Source organism: Erythrolamprus reginae, chromosome 3 (assembly GCF_031021105.1).
Source record: "Erythrolamprus reginae isolate rEryReg1 chromosome 3, rEryReg1.hap1, whole genome shotgun sequence".
In the NCBI taxonomy this organism is placed as follows: Eukaryota; Metazoa; Chordata; class Lepidosauria; order Squamata; family Dipsadidae; genus Erythrolamprus; species Erythrolamprus reginae.
Genome location: NC_091952.1, coordinates 57,090,010 through 57,100,085, shown reverse-complemented (window position 1 = coordinate 57,100,085; position 10,076 = coordinate 57,090,010). Strand labels below are relative to the sequence as shown.

Genomic DNA, 10,076 nt, shown 5'->3' with positions numbered 1-10,076 from the left:
TTTTTTCAACTTTCTATTTTAAACTACAGATTTTTCTAATGATCTCCCATCAAACCAGATTCCACTTAGGTTTTGTCAACAACAGCAAATAACAGAACCCAATGACATTTCATATATCATACAGACTAAACAATGTAGTTTATTTAGTTGAACTTAAAGTAATATGCCAATCTAACCAATGTAATTCATGAGCTAGAGCTATCATTATGGCAAAATGAGTGAATGCACATACTGAATGTGTTAACATTTTGGGTGAGGCTGTACCTTAAAGTTTGACAGGATTTTTGCTGTTTAGTGGCAAGTTAAGAAACCACAGTATTTTATAAATATGGAACACAAATTAAGACACAATAGTAGCAGTACAGTAAACCTATTGTTGTGAACATTTAGTGGTAAAGCAAAGCTTTCTCTACCTCTTTCTGCATAATAGTATTAAATGCATAATGCGAGTATTCTGTTTATCATCCACAATAAAATTATGGAATACTGCCTTCCTACATACTTTGAATTAAAATATTTTCTAAATAAAAAAAAAGAAACCAGTATTTCCCTTATTACAACAGTAGACATTAAAATAAACTTTACCAAAGGAAGCCTTTTCAGTGAAGCATACACAAGATAAAATTTGTAATCTGTGAACAGTAAACAACTTCCTTGCCCATAGTCAAAAGAGATACCATTTGGTTTTTCAGTTACTAATCTAACATATGGAGAGAATACAATGTAGGGATCTTGCCAGTGATACCCTTTAATTAATTAATTAATTAATTAATTAGATTTGTATGCTGCCCCTCTCAGTATTGCTCCAATTGCTCACACAGTGGCTAGTTCAGACATCATAGTAAGTCCATAGTAAGTCAAACTGCATCTTAGTACAAAGTGAAAACCTAGTGAGACCTCCCTGCTGAATAGGCTAAGATACTAGCCTAGAAAGAAACAGGAGTCTGTAATCTCCTGTCTACAATAAAGTACTAATCAGTCACAACCATGCTTAATTTCTGATCTCAGATAAGGTGAACTAAATACAGTGAACCCTCGAGTTTCGCGTCCTCAAGCATCGTGAAAGGGCTATTTCGCGAGTTTTCAACCCGGAAGTAAACTCCACCATCTGCGCATGTGTGCCTTTTTTTCTATGGCCACGCATGCGTAGATGGTGGAGTTCCCCAGCTGGGAAGCTGGGCGGCTTCCCTGGGTCTTCCCCCTCTTGCCCCGTAAGACCCCAGCGGTGGCGCGAGCAACGGCGTGGGCGGGCGGGCGGCACGCGTGGGGACACCCCAGCTCCGCTGCCCAGCTGGGGAGCGGAGCTGGGGTTTCCCCAAGCGCGCGCGCGTTGCTGGGGCCGCTCCCCAGCTGGGGAGCGGAGCCGGGGTTTCTCCAAGCGCGCGCGCGTTGCTGGGGCCGCTCCCCAGCTGGGGAGCGGATCTGGGGTTTCCCCAAGCGCGCGCGCGTTGCTGGGGCCGCTCCCCAGCTGGGGAGCGGAGCCGGGGTTTCTCCAAGCGCGCGCGCGTTGCTGGGGCCGCTCCCCAGCTGGGGAGCGGAGCCGGGGTTTCTCCAAGCGCGCGCGCGTTGCTGGGGCCGCTCCCCAGCTGGGGAGCGGAGCCGGGGTTTCTCCAAGCGCGCGCGCGTTGCTGGGGCCGCTCCCCAGCTGGGGAGCGGAGCCGGGGTTTCTCCAAGCGCGCGCGCGTTGCTGGGGCCGCTCCCCAGCTGGGAAGCGGCCCCAGCAACGCGCGCACGCTTGGGGACACCCCGGCTCCGCTCCCCAGGAAACCCCAGGAGCGAGCAACGGGGTGGGCGGGCAAAGGGCGGGCGGCGGTGGAAGTAAAAACACCATCTGCGCATGCGCAGATGGTGTTTTTACTTCCGCACCGCTACTTCGCGAAAAATCGATCATCGCTTGGGGTCCTGGAACGGAACCCTCGCGATGATCGAGGGTTCACTGTACTGCCATCTGCTGAGAATAAAGGATGCCAATTACAATAAATTAAAGTTCTCTCCTTCCAGTTTCATGCTGCAATAAGATTTTAAGTCTCTTCTCTTTTATAAAATGTCTTTATGCTAACAATTAATGGAGAAACTAAATTTTAGTGGCCAAAATTGTGGAAACCTTTTGGGGAAAGTATATTTTTGAGGTTTGATGGATAATACCACTTTTTTTGAAGTAGTACCATAAAATTATATAACAATGGGAAAATAATATAATCAAGAATGTTCAATTTTCTGTATTCTATGAGCCGTTATAGGCAAATAACCATAAAAAGGAAGCACAACTTGCTAAGGTTGATATCAGGTAGCTTTCCTTCATTCCATTGTAGTCAATGAGCATGAGTGTTTAGAGAACCAATCAGATGTCATCTTAAATTTAAGTTTAAATTTAATCAGATTTGTATGCCGCCCCTCTCCGCAGACTCTTGTTTTGTCAACGAGACAATCAAATCACAGTAAGATTCAGTTATTGATGTCATGTATGGAATTTGAGAAGAGGACATTTGTAATTGCTATAAAGTTAGTTGGGGAGGGGGGGTGTTCTTTCATTTAGTGAGCTTTTAAAATGTAATAATTAAAGTAATGGTAGCAAAGAGTTCACTGGTTGCCCAGAAAGCAATGTAAAACAGTAATATAAAGTGAATAAACCTACAGCTATAAAGAAATTAGAAGACAAATTGGTGGAAACTTAACTAAAAGTGTCATTTCTAAGTTTTTGAAGAGATATAAGGAGATTCAGTCCCTACAAAACCACATTGGTAAAGGCGGGAAAAGGTGCACAACAGCAAGTGATGGTAGAAGAATTAAGAGACTGTGCCTATGTGACAGGAGAAAATCATCTGGGTGTATACAAGATGAAATGGCACAATGCAATGTGAAGTTGAGTGCAAGGACTGTTTGGCACAGACAGCAAGAATCTGGCCTAAAATCTAGAATTCCATAAAAAAAGCCAAAGGTTAAAAGGCATAAAACCCATGTTACCCGAACAGAAGATATATAATTTTATGTTATTAGCCATCAAACCTCAAAAATATTCTACTTTCCCCAAAAGGTTTCCACAATTATAGCCACTATTGTACATACTAGTAGCACTTGGGATAAAAGATACTCACATGGGACTGCCCCATCGTTTGGGCCTAGCAGGCCTGCCTACTGTTACAAGTGTTATGTCTGCCTTTTATGCAGCTTTATTCCTCTGTAACATTCATCTCCATTATTTTGTGATGCGTTTTTCGTTATTGTTGGCTTTAAATTGCTTTTTTAGATATCTTAGTATTATATAGCATGTTTTAATTTTTCTGGTTGTGAGCTGCTTAGAGTCCCCAGGGAATTGGGCTGCATAGAAATTGAATAAAATAAAATAAATAAAAATATAATACACCCATACACCTTTCTGCAATCTAATCTAAAGCATTAGCTTGCCTTACTTTGCACTACCTGACCTGCAGAAAAAATTGACAAGGCACAGGAGTGGGTAAGAGTTATAGGACCTTCGGTTACTTGGAGGGCAGAAGGATATCGAATGAGGATATAAAAATAGGGAGTATTTTTTAGCCTTCACATGCAATTATAGTATATGCCACGTCTACCTTTGATTCTCTACCTGTGATACTATTCACAACACAGACCACGTTGCCCTGCCAGTCCAGTGGCCGTTAATCAATCCTTAAGTTGGGAAGTGGGCTAAGAACAGTAATGCTCTCCCTTTTTTCTTCCGTATTCTTTCTCTTGCACACCCAATTCTTTACTCCTTCCACTTTTAAGCAACTTCCCTAGAAACCCCCGTACTCTCCTTTCACCACTTTCTGCCTCTGTCCCGCCGTGTTGGCAGTCTAAGCGGCTGCAAAATATATCGTATATCAAGATGCACTCACGGTAGAGATCCTCAAGGCTGCCCTCCCCCCAGAAAGAAATGTTTCGGAGGAGGACCGAAAACGTTACGCCGATCTCGTCGCCTCCATTTTATTTCGGGAGGGGAAAAGAAGGAAAAGCCACCCCTTCGCCTCCGCGGCAATATGGAGCCCCACGTTCTTCCGCCCAGATCATAGAGAGCTGGGGGAACGCCATTAACGGAACAGCCGCCTCAAACTTCCGGAAAATGGCCGCTCTTTATGTGTGTGCGAGGGAGGGAGAGAGAGAGAGCGAGATAGGAAGAGAGCGCGCGCACCACCTTCTCCGTCCGCTCTGCGCAGCAGAGGCGCCAACGAGTTAAGAGAAACTTCCTGGGGAGTCAGGCTTTCAGGAGCGGAAGTGCTTCCTCTTTTCAAAGGACACGCAAACTAAAGAAATGAGGAGTCGAGAACGAATCCTTGCTTAAAATATACATTTTTGAGAAGTACAGCCTTGAACAAAGCCCTCCGAAGTTCTTTTTTCCCCCTTCCTCATAATAAAAGACTGAAACCTACCTCAGCTTATTGTGTTTGTTTGTGTATGTGTGCAGGGCAGGGCAGTATCACCCACCTTGCAAACAAATACTATTGTGGTATACTGCACGAGACAAAAAGAGGGCCGTGAAACATTTATTGACCCCTCGCATCCTGGACACAAATTGTTTCAATCCTAACCTCAAACGACATTACAGAGCACTGTACAACAAGACAACTAGACATAACATTTCCCCCCAAATGCCATAATTCTGCTAAACAATTCCCTCACCACTGTCAAACTATTCACTAAGGCTGCATTACTATTACAGTACTACTAGTTTTTCTCATAGCTGCTATCACCCATCTCCCACTTATGACTGTATGACTGTAACTTGTTGCTTAATTCCTTACAATTTATATTAATGTTGAACGTTTCCTGATGGCTTATTTGACCCCTATGACAATCATTAAGTGTTGTACCTCATGATTCTTGACAAATGTATTTTTTCTTTTATGTACACTGAGAGCATATGCACCCAAGACAAATTCCTTGTGTGTCCAATCACACTTGGCCAATAAAGTATTCTATTCTATTCTATTCTATTCTTCTAGTAGACCAGGGATCTCAAACCTTGGCAACTTTAAGCCTCGTGGACTTCAACCCCCAGAATTCCCCAGCCAGCTTTGCTTTACTAGCTTTGCTGGTTGGGGAATTCTGGGAGTTGAAGTCCACGAAGCTTAAAGTTACTACGGTTGGAGATCCCTGTAATAGACAACTCTGCATATAGCCAAAAACTAAATGGTTATCCTATCCTTACTTAGGCATGCAGGTTGTGGGTAACTTTTTCAATCTTTAGAAATGCTATGAATTTGCAAATACTATATTGATATCTAACCAAATGGGTTTTTCTTATTCTTCTAAACAATTATTTTTTCTGCTGGATTTGCAACGTTGTTCACGCAAATCTCTTCCTTTCTCGCCAGCAAGATGTGCAGGACTAGTGATGCGATATATAAATGCGTGTGTTTATGCCTTTAGATCTAATGCAACATTTATTTTATTAAATGTAAGGGAAATGCTGAATGTAAGGGAAACCTCAGCGATAGAAAAAAAAACCCAGCAATCTCTCTTTCCAAAATTACGGATGGAGTAGTAGCTTTTAAAGCAGCATCGACGTTACAAACCTGGTAAATAAGTGAATGAGCTGCGAGCCAATCAGGGTTTTTTTTATATTATATCTTTGCACAGCTACACAGCATGGAGCCCGGATAGCTCAGTCGGTAGAGCATCAGACTTTTAATCTGAGGGTCCAGGGTTCAAGTCCCTGTTCGGGCGATCCAATTTTTTTTTTCAATTTTTTTTTTAAAAAAAATATTATTCCGAACGTTCTTTTAAAATTTCCATTTGGTTCCTCTATTTAATGTCACCGATATTCGCTCCGCCTACAGACGGATTTAAAACTAAAAGTCCTCATTTCCTACGCATTTTTTTTAAAAAAAGACACCGGAATTGTCTTTCGTTCTTTTCCCAATTTTATCCTATGAAAGAAGCGGTGGAGTTATCGATTAGCGCAATATTTTTGTGGAAGCGATTTTTTCTATTAAAAATCAATCTCGCCCGAACAGGGACTTGAACCCTGGACCCTCAGATTAAAAGTCTGATGCTCTACCGACTGAGCTATCCGGGCACTCTGCTGAAAGTTGTTCCCGCGGGCAAATGGCCTTTATCAATTTGAAAAAGAAAGAAAGGGAAATAAAGTTGAGTACTCGGGTTTTTTTTTAAATTACAGTTCGAACTTTATGCCGACTTCTGTGCTAATCTTTCGTTTCTGTGTCCTTTTCCATTTCTTATTTTTCAGAGATAATGTGGAAAGATAACAAACCAGATAGGCTTTGAAAAAGAATGAAAGAGTCAAACCAGTTACCTCAGTGTGAGTCTTAGGTGTGTATTCTGAAGATCCTGTTGTTTTATTTATTTATTAAATCCTGCTTCAAGCAACACATGCCACCTATTACTTTATTCCTTCAAAGTGAGAGACTAAAATATCTCTGCTCAAAAAAATAAAGGGAACACTTAAGCCACACAATATAACTCCAAGTAAATCAAACTTCTGTGAAATCAAACTGTCCACTTAGAAAGCAACACTGATTGACAATCAATTTCACATGCTGTTGTGCACATTCAACTTGGTACAGAACAAAGTATTCAATGAGAATATTTCATTCATTTGAGTCTAGGATTTGCGTGTTCCCTTTGTTTTTTGAGCATCAGAATTAGAATAGAATAGAATTCTTCATTGGCCAAGTGTGATTGGATTTGGACACACAAGGAATTTGTCTTGGGTGCATATGCTCTCAGTGTACATAAAAGAAAAGATACATTTGTCAAGAGTCATGAGGTACAACACTTAATGATTGTCATAGGGGTCAAATAATCAACCAGGAAACAATCAATATTAATAAAAATCCTATTGATACAATCAACAGATTACATCGGAAAACAATTATTAATATAAATTTTAAGGATGCAAGCTGTGAAGGGCTACAATTTTTTTACTACCACACTGTGGGCGTGGCTTATTTTGTGGGCGTGGCTTGCAGGCCATGTGACCAGGTGGAGTGGCTTGACAAACATGTGACCGGGATGGCTTAAAAGTCATGTGACTGGCTGAAAGGTGGCCAACTTGACATCATTCACATCAAGAGTTTGGGTTAGGGTGCCTGGCCTGGCCTCACCTCAAAGAGATACAATTTCCCTATTTAGTATTACTGAACATCTAAAATATACGATTGAATTCTATGTATGCCATATGTGTAAATACATATTACTCACAGGCACACAAAAATATACATTATCTACTATAGAAACTGTATGTGTATGTACAAACACACACGCATAGCTCTTCTAAAATTATACACATTCAACCTCATTTACTGTGATAGGAAAAACATACCCAGAGTTCAGAAGGGAAAAAAGAAAAAAAAAATCAAAATTTTTCTACTGGTTCTGCGTACCTGACCAAAATTTTTCTACAGGTACTGCATGCCTGACTGTTCCCGTAGGACCCCATCACTGGATACAAGCAACAAGTTACTGTCATACAGTCATTTGTGGGAGGAAATGGGTGATAGGAAAGATGAGAAAAAACCAGTAGTAATAGTAGTGCAGACGTAGTAAATACTGTAGTTTGACAGTGTTGAGGGAATTACTTGTTTAGCAGAGTGATGGCGTTTGGGAAAAAGTTTTCCTTGTGTCTAGTTGTCTTGGTGTGCAGCATTCAGTAGTTAGATTTTAAGGGTAGGAATTGAAACAGTTTATGTCCAGGATGCGAGGGGTCAGTAAATATTTTCACAGCCCTCTTAAATGAAATAAATAAATTTATTAGACTCCTTGCAGACTCTGGGCAGCGTACAGTAATGGAAAGATTACAGTATAATAATAACAATATAAATTATGATAAAAAGACATAATAAAACGATAACAGTGTAAGACAGTTAAAAAGCCCAAAAATAAAACAATCATTCAGCAAACGTTCATTCTTCTGGGCTGGAGCTAGATTGGTCTCGCTCAATGGCCCCAGGCCTACTGGCAGAGCCATGTTTTCATAGCCTTTTGGAAGGCTAGGAGAGTGGGGGCGATAGGAGTCTCTGGGCGTAGTTGATTCCATAGAGCCGGAGCTGCCACAGAGAAGGCCCTCCCATGTGGCTGATGGGACCTAGAGAAAGCCAACAGAAACAATGGATGTACAGTATTTGCCATATTGTATCATTTAATTGCCAACCTGAATTTGGCTCCCAAACCTTTCTGTCTAATGTAGGTTACTGTACTGATAGCAAGTTTCCAACAAACCTGAGTTTTGATGTTGCTCCTTTAGATTGCTTGAAAAAATTGATGACTGATTTCTCAAAATTACCGTAGCTAGCAAGCATTACATCTTATTTATCTATCTATCTATCTATCTATCTATCTATCTATCTATCTATCTATCTATCTATCTATTTAATTTGTATGCCGCCCCTCTCCGTAGACTCGGGGCAGCTCACAGCAGTGATAGAAACAATGTACAATACAAATCTAATAATACGAAGTTAAAAATCCATAATTTAAAAAACATGCACACAACACACCATACATAAATTATATAGGCCTGGGGAAGAGATTTCAATTCCCCCATGCCTGACAGCAGAGGTTGGCTTTGAGAAGTTTACAAAAGGCAAGGAGGGTGGGGGCAATTCTGATCTCTGGGGGGAGTTGGTTTCAGAGGGCCGGGGCCACCACAGATAAGGCTCTTCCCCTGTTCCTCGCCAAATGACATTGTTTAGTTGACGGGACCCGGAGAAGGCCAACTCTGTGGGACCTAACCGGTCGCTGGGATTCGTGCGGCAGAAGGCGGTCCCGGAGATATGAAATTTTGTCAGTACTTTATAATCCAATTGTTGCTCTATCTCTTCCTTACCATAAGTTGCCAATTTTTATAAGCATCTATTCTTGCACATAAACTCTTATTTTTGCAGTATACAAAAATATACTGCAAATATACTATCTTGGTTATAAAACCCTGGTTTTATCATAAGGAAAACTAATGGGGGGGAAACTGGCATAAATAAATTATCCCAATGTATAGCCTTTTGAGAGTTTCAGAATATTTCATCATCACCATGGTAAACAAATAAGAACATTACAAAATACCCAACTAATTTAGCTATGAGTTCAAAATCAATCTCAAGATAGAAACCATTGGTTGCATATCCGCATCAGTAGCTTCCTCTCTTAGTTTCAGGTTAGGATTGTATTTCTGGTACATAAGAGAGATGCAAGTTATGTGCAAATACACACAGAAGCGAACAACTGCAAAGTTTAAAACAAAGTTATGCAGTAATTGCCAGTTTCTTAAGCAAAATCTCTACAATTTCTTTCCAGATTTCACACTGCAAATATTGCATGTTACATGGTGCTACATTAGTATTTTTGTGTGTTTGTTATATTTTTTTCTGAACTGAAAAGAGCATGACTGATTTTGTTTAATTTTTAAACTGAAAGGTTTTTCTTAGAATTGCTGGATTTCTTAAAGCAATTAAAATAGTACTAAGGAAAGCAAGGAGTTGTTGAAACATGAAGTAGAAATTACAATTTCACTACAAGTCTAAGGCAATTTCATTATGATTCAACTTAGATAGGTTTTAGAGTAAACAAATACTCCCACAGTGTAGATGCTTACTCACTACTAAGTGGAATGTATTGAATGAGTCAGACTTCCAGTGACCTACAATACAGTATAAAGTGCTGTATGTATATTCCTGGTTAATGATATTGTATTGTATTTGCTCCCCGGTGTAATTTTATTTTTGTCCACTTGGGAGCAGTGGAAACAATGAAACTTTAAATATGTTGAAATAAAATTCAATATTATTAATGTACATAATTTCAATAAATTCAAATAAATACATGTATTAATGTTATTGCAAACATATAATGCTACCATCAGATCTAGGTTGCATAAGTCCCAATGACCAGGTGATCAAAATCTATATAGTAATAACATAACACCTTTATGAAACCAAGTGACTAAAGACAGTTTATGGTTACTTATCAGTAAAGATAGTTAAATGTATATTTTTAAGATTTTACCTGTTGACAAATTCTTAGAATTTTGAAATAATCTGAAATATACAACATGAAGTCATGTTGGTCCCAAAAACTTGGGATAAAAGTTCCAAGCAGAGAAG

General features: G+C 40.2%; 1 protein-coding gene and 2 non-coding genes across 15 annotated transcripts in view; 1 reads left to right on the top strand and 2 right to left on the bottom strand.

Annotated features, from left to right (window-relative positions):
• MDM4 (MDM4 regulator of p53) overlaps positions 1-4,169 on the bottom strand; it is a 33,464-nt gene extending 29,295 nt beyond the window's left edge. For 4 of the 13 annotated variants that reach the window (XR_011558552.1, XR_011558551.1, XR_011558554.1 and 1 more), the window contains exon 1: positions 3,858-4,027. The gene's annotated coding sequence lies outside the window, so the exon portion shown is untranslated. Of the gene's footprint in view, positions 1-3,856 lie in introns of all 13 variants that reach the window. The other 9 variants (XM_070745453.1, XM_070745455.1, XM_070745458.1 and 6 more) reach the window with 4 other exon arrangements.
• A 1,443-nt stretch (positions 4,170-5,612) lies between these two features.
• TRNAK-UUU (transfer RNA lysine (anticodon UUU)) lies at positions 5,613-5,685 on the top strand. Its single transcript has one exon. It is a non-coding gene; the product is annotated as a tRNA-Lys (tRNA).
• A 279-nt stretch (positions 5,686-5,964) lies between these two features.
• TRNAK-UUU (transfer RNA lysine (anticodon UUU)) lies at positions 5,965-6,037 on the bottom strand. The gene has a single exon. It is a non-coding gene; the product is annotated as a tRNA-Lys (tRNA).
• Positions 6,038-10,076: the final 4,039 nt, after the last annotated feature.